Here is a 7,543-nt window from a genome sequence, read left to right as displayed (position 1 = left end):
GGTCCTATAATGTACCCCCCTAGTACTATCAAAGACTTATAAAATGTTACTTCAACTTCCTATAGGCCATGAGGAGTCTAGTGTTGAACATTGTATGAAGGATGCAGTTGGTTAGCATATGGTCAATTAGTCCATTTCTGTTCACATTTATAGACATTTGAGAAATCATACCTTTATACCTATCAAAAACAAAAATCATACCTTTATGTGTGGTATGGCCATTGATGATGATATTCATCACTATTGCCTCAACCATCCTCTCCCAAAATCATCACAGACAACTTCTTTAACTAGGTTTCTCTCTATTGAATACAAACTCCGCACACATAATAACTCTCTGGCATAAAGTGAACATATCATAGCAATCTTTAGTAGCACTAAAATTCTAGGAGTAGGGGGCATTTCTACCCAGCTTTGACTCCCCTCCCCCACCTAATTATACAATCTATGTACTGATAGTTGGCTGGTTCATTACATAGTGGATGATCTTTGGTTGGAAATAGTAGAGGTTTGTCATCTTTAAATTCTCCTAAAAAATAGCTAGCATAAGACCATTACATGATTAAAAGAAAGTTTAATGTTACAGAATAATCTCTATGCAAATGAGGATAAATGGCGTGCCTACAAATATATATACTATTTTTTGAGATCTCTCATAGCAAGATTTTAGGAGGGAAAACTCATCAGTTTCCCTTTGTAGGTTGTGTCGATTCAAATCGCTGCCAGTCCATGAGGTTTGTTGTGATGTGCAGAACCCAGACTAAAATAAATGATACCAATGCAAAACCCAACGGAACAGATCTGAAAGTTTGCTGTGAATTTTTTTTTTCATTACAATTTTTTCTCCCGCCTTTCTATAACTTCAATTACCACCTAAATAAAAATGTTGCCTAGCTAAATGAAAATAGGAGTGTTTTTTTTAGTTTTAATTTACCATTATTAATAATAGTTTTGAATTTAAGATAAAATTAAAATAGTTTTGATTTTAAGATGAAATTTTAATTATATCTTAATTGTCTTTTTTATAATAATGATAATTAATTCAAATATTCAAGTCCTTAACTACAATACATAGTGGAAAAAATTGAACATGAGTATTGATTAAAAGTATTTTAAATAAATTAATTTAAATAAATATACTTAAAAAATAAGAAGCATAACCTATTTTTTATATAAATGAATATATGTTCATAATTCATTTACTATATTATTACCATCTAATAGTTTATTGTTCAATCTAATTATTAGTGTTGTGTGTTTTATTCAAGATAATAATAACATATTTGGTTAATAATTTATTAATAATAATATTCAAGATATTATTATTATTATTATTATATTCATAACAATAGAAAGTAATTTGTAATTTACAATAGAAGATAATAAGAGATAAAGTACATGTGCATGTTCATAGAAAATTATATATCCAAAGAAATAAAAATATTATACATTGTATATTAAGACAAAAAATAAGAGGTATAGTGTGTATAGAGAGATTGATAGAATATATGTTGTAACTAATCTGAATATGAGAAATCAAAGGGAATTATCAAGTTGGATTATCATAAGATATTAAGGAGGGAAAAAGGAACATCAAACCAATTAAATATAACAATAATTCAAAGGTCAAAATAAGACATAAGAGTAAGTAAATCGGTTTTTAACTTCATAATATATTGATTGAAAGAGATATACAAAATAATTGATATTTTAGGAGCCTACAATCTAGAGGAACATAATTATAGTCTCATATTATCATTAAAGGGGATATTACATACACTTTTAGTTGATTAAACCCAGAAATATATCTAGCCAAGTAAGACTTTGTTCATAATTACAAATTAGAAAACTCTTAGCATACCCACTAACAAAAACAACAAGAATAACTCTTTTAGTAGATAGTTTATGGGTCTAAAAGTATATTGGGATTTTGGAGCTTGGAGAAATATGGATCTTCTTTTGAAGGGATATGACCTTTTTATATGTACTTATAATAGATTTATTGAGAGTTTATATCAAAGATTCAATTACATTATATGCACTATATTATTCTACATGGAAGTTGATGAGGTGAAGAAATATAACATGATTTAATTAAATTCTTATTTTTATAAAGGTGGGATTATAATCTACATGAAATGGCCCCATTTTTTTTACTATAGGATGTTGAGAATGTTTGTTTAATGCTAGAAGGATGGGATGGTTAAAGTGTGTGGGTAGAAGATCGACATTAAGGAGGAGAAATTAGTGCAAAATATGACTGTCTTCCATGAAAGGAAAGAATTTATTTGAGATGCAAGAATCCTCTAATGTTAAGTTCTAATTTTTATGTATTAATTTTTGTTTGCGTGACTAACTATTCATTCATTTATTTAGTAGTCTATTTAGTCATTTATTTCAGGTGACTAATAATTAGTGACTATATTTTTAATCACTTATTTAGTCACTTTTATTAGGTTGATCTTGTGATTTTACCTAGTGATCAAATTAGTCACTTATTTAATCACCTATCTAGTTGTAAACTGCAAAGAAAACATAGAATGTGACCAGTTTTAGTCACATGACTAAAATTTTTAGTGGTGTGACTAAAACTTTAAGTCACATAGTCACATATTTGCCAAAATGTACTAGTGTGAAATGTGTGGAAACGGGTCATAGGTTATCCTTTGACCCCTTTTGAACCATATAAATGATTATAATATGTCCCTAGGGGTCCTAGGACCCCTAGAGACATATGTTGTCATGAAATGTGTCGAAAGGGGTAATAGCTCATCCTATGGCCCCTTTCGGCCCACATAAATGATTATAATATGTCCCTAAGGGTCCTAGGACCTTAGAGACATAAGTTGTAATGAAATGTGTCAAAAGGGGTCATAAGTTATCCCATGACCACTTTCAACCCATATAAATGATTATAATATTTTCTTAAGAGTCTTAGGACCCCTAGGGACATATGTTGTCATGAGACATGTCAAACAGGGTCATAAGGTTATCCTATGACTCCTTTCGACCCATATAAATGATTATAATATGTCCCTAGGGGTCCTAGGACCCCTAGAGACATATTTTCTATTTAAATGTGTCAAAAGTTGTCATAGGTTATCATATGACCCCTTTTGACCCATATAAATGATTATAATATGTCCATAGCAGTCTTAGTACCCCTAGAGACATATGTTGTCATGAAATGTGTCAAAAGGGATCATGGGTTATACTATAACCCCTTTCAAACCATGGAGATGATTATAATACGTCCCTAGGTGTCCTATGACCCCTAGAGACATATGTTGTAATGAAATATGTCGAAAGGGGTTATAGGTTATCCTATGACACCTTTTGACCCATATAAATAATTATAATATGTCCTAGGACCCCTAGAGACATATGTTGTAATAAAATATTGTTGAAGGGGGTAACAAGTTATCCTATGACCCCTTTTGACCCATATAAATGATTATAATATGTCTCTAGGCGTCCTTGTACCTTATATACATATGTTGTTGTGAAATATGTCGAAAGGTGTCATAGGTTATCCTATGACCCCTTTCAACTCATATAAATAATTATAATATGTCCCTAGGGGTCCTAGGACCCCTAGAGACATATTTTGTAATAAAATGTGTTGAAAGGGGTCATAGGTTATCTTATGACCCCTTTCGACCCATATAAATAATTATAATGTCCCTAGGGGCCCTAGGAACCCTAACTACATATGTTGTAGTGAAATGAGTCGAAAGGGGTCATAGGTTATCACATGACCCTTTTTAACCCATATAAATGATTATAATATGTTCCTAGGAGTCGTAGGACCCCTAGAGACATGTTATCATAAAATGTGTCGAAAGGGGTTATTGGTTATACTATGACCCATTTCAACCCATATAAACAATTATAATATGTCCCTAGGGGTCCTAGGATCCCTAGAGACATATGATATCATGAAATGTGTCAAAAGGTGTCATAGGTTATCCTATGACCCCTTTCGACCCATATAAATGATTATAATATGTCCCTAGTGGTCCTAGGATCCCTAGAGACATGTTGTAATGAAATGTGTCGAAAGGGGTCATAAGTTTTTCTATGACCCCTTTTGACCCATATAAATGATTATAATATGTCCCTAGGAGTCCAAGAACCCCTAGGGACATATGTTGTCATGAAAAATGTTGAAAGGGGTCATAAGGTTATGTTATGACTCTTTTTGACCCATATAAATGATTATAATATGTCCCTAATGGTCTTGGAACCCCTAAAGACATATGTTGTCATGAAAGATGTTGAAAGGGGTCATAGGTTATCCACTGACCCCTTTTTATTGATATAAACAATTATAATATGTCCCTAGGGGTTCTGGGACCCCTAGAGACATATGTTGTAATGAGATGTGTTGAAAGGGGTCATAGATTATCCTATTACCCCTTTCGACCCGTATAATGATTATAATATGTCCCTAGGTGTCCTAGGACCCCTAGAGACATATGTTGTAATGAAATGTGTCGAAAGGGGTCATAGGTTATACTATGACCCCTTTTGACCCATATAAATGATTATAATATGTCCCTAGGGGTTCTAGGACCCTGAAAGACATATGTTGTCATAAAATATGTCGAAAGGGATCATAGGGTACTCTATGACCCCTTTCGACTTATTCAAATACATGATATATTTTTCTAGTGGTCCTAGGACCCTTAGGAACATATGTTATCATTTAATGGGTCAAAATAGGTCATAGGTTACCCTATGACCTCTTTTAACCCATTTAAACACATGATTTATGTCCCTAGGATTCCTAGGACCCCTATGAATATATATTGTTATATAATGTATTAAAAGGGGTCTTGGGGTACTCTATGACCCCTTTTGACTCATTTGAACACATGATATATTTTTCTAGGGGTTCTAGGACCCCTATCAATATATGTTATCATTTAATTGGTCAAAAGGGGTCATAGGGAACCCTATAACCCCTTTTGGCTCATTCAAACACATGATGTATGTTCCTAGGGGATCTAGGACCCCTAGGGACATACATGATGTGTTATAATGGGTAAAAAGGGGTCATAGGGCATGCCATGACACATTTTGACCTATTACATGACAAAATATGTTCATAGGGTTTGTAGGACCCCTAGGGACATACATGTTCTGTTCTAATGGGTTGATTTGTGTTAAATGATATCCTATGACCCCTTTCAACCCTTTACATGACAAAATATATTCTTTTGGGTCCTAAGACATCTAGGGAGAAGCATGTTGTGTTGAAATAGGTTGAAAGGGGTCATAGGATAACCTATGACCCATTTCAATCAAATACGTATGACAACTTATGTTCCTAATGATCCTAGGGACATATATGTTGTGTTCCAATGGATAGAAAGGGGTAATAGGTTATCCTATGACCCCTAGGGACATACCTCTTATATTTCAATAGGTAGAAAGTGGTCATAGGATATTCTATGACTCTTTTTGACACATTACATGAGAACATATGTTGCTAGGGGTCCTAGGACCCTTATCATCTTGTGTGTTGTGCTCCAATGAGTCAAATTTTCACCCATTACATGATAACATATGTTCCTAGGGGTCCTAATACCCTAGGGCCATACATGTTGTGTTCCAATGGGTCAAAAGGGGTCATCAGATACCCTGTGACCCTTGTCAGCCCATTACATGACAACATATGTTCTTAGGGGTTTTATGACCCCTAGGAATGTATGTTGCCATATAATGGGTCGAAAGGGTCATAGGGTACTCTATGAACCCTTCGACCCATTGGAACACAACATATATGTCTATAAGGGTCTCAGGACCCCTAAGAACATATGTTATTATGTATTAGGTCAAAAGGGGTCATAGGATACTCCATAACCCCTTTCTACCCATTAAAACACAGATATATGTTCCTAGGCATCCTTTGACCCTTAGGAAAATATGTTGTCGTATACTAGGTCAAAATGGGTCATAGGGTATCCCATGACCCATTTGGACTCATTGGAACACATGTATGTCCCTAGTGAGACTTGTAGGAACATATATCATCTTATAGTTTATTAACTTAGGTTACTAATATATATAATATATAATAATAATATATGTGATATATAATTATATAATAACTATATATAAAATAATTATTATTATTTAATACTATATAATAAATTTTAGTAACTATATATAATAACTGGTCCCCCCCCCAAAAATTATGCTATAACTATATTATACTAGGACTTGATATAACTTAAAAATTGGTCTCCCCTTTTATGTTTGGTACATAAAAATCAATATTCATCTTAAAAATTGGTCCCCCCTCCCTTTACATTTGAATTTGGCTCCATAATTTGGGAACATAGATTAGGTACTCATTCTCAAATCAGATATTTGTTCCCAAATCGGATAGTCGTTCTCAAATCGAATACCTAATTAGGAAAGGTATTACATTTTTGGTTTGGTACCAGGATGGGTGGGGAAAAATTCAAAGTGCATTTTGAAACTCTTTTAGGTGTTTCAAAACTACATTTTTTTCACATTGCCACTTTTTGGCACACCATGATCCTGCATATACCCTCATATAAGAAAAGTTTTGAGGAGGATATAGAGGATGTAAATTTGCAAAGGCCACAAAATTTTAATACTAGGGATATATTCAAAATAACTTTCTTGGGAATTTTATTCTTGATAAGGTGGAGATAGTAGTGGGCCTTGAGGAAGAATATAAAATCAACATGAAAGAAGAAAGTGGTGGAGGTAGTAAAACTATATACGATGAGATAATGATTGATCTAGGTGGATACAAATACAGATTAAGAATATAGTGGATATTATTATTTATAGTGTTCTAGTTGAGTTTTAAGTGGGCGATTGCAATAACTTTAGCTCTTCATATTTTTGATATTTTTGTTATGATTGTTTATAAAGAGCTAATATATTGTATTTCTTGAAGAGTAGATGTAGTTATTTATCATGAACCAATAAATCCATGATGTTTTATCTATTATTCTATTTTTTATTATTTTTACTTACTATTTATTTAAAAAAGAGTTGTTGATGTAGATATTTCTACATGTGTCCAATGCAAAAATTACAAATTTCTCATACAAAATAGATGCTTTTATGAATGGTGGAAACCACTTTAAGGATGTGATGTTGAATAGAGAAGTGGATGGTAAAGTTAGAAGAGGAGATAAAGAAGTGATGTTGAGTATGTGACCCTAATTGGGCAATTGATGAATTATCCTATGGAAGGATAATGTTGGTTTGATTATTTTACATGTTACGATGAAGTATTGAGATGATGCACAACAAAGATATATCAATTGATAAGAAAAGAATGAAGTTGCAAAGTGAAGAGTTAAGAAAATAGTACATGACATCGAGCTAGAAATGGTGGTCGATAAAAGAAGAGGAAGGAAGGTTAAGTAAAATAAGTAATTCATTTGTTAACTAGGAAAAGTTATATCCGAGCAAAGGATGGTTACCGATCGAGAACTATATTAACCGAGCATAACATTGACCAAGTAATGAAGGTGTTCGATGAAGAAAGAAC

Source organism: Cupressus sempervirens, chromosome 11 (assembly GCF_028749045.1).
Source record: "Cupressus sempervirens isolate cs-2001-9-10 chromosome 11, ASM2874904v1, whole genome shotgun sequence".
In the NCBI taxonomy this organism is placed as follows: Eukaryota; Viridiplantae; Streptophyta; class Pinopsida; order Cupressales; family Cupressaceae; genus Cupressus; species Cupressus sempervirens.
This window is presented reverse-complemented; position numbering follows the sequence as displayed.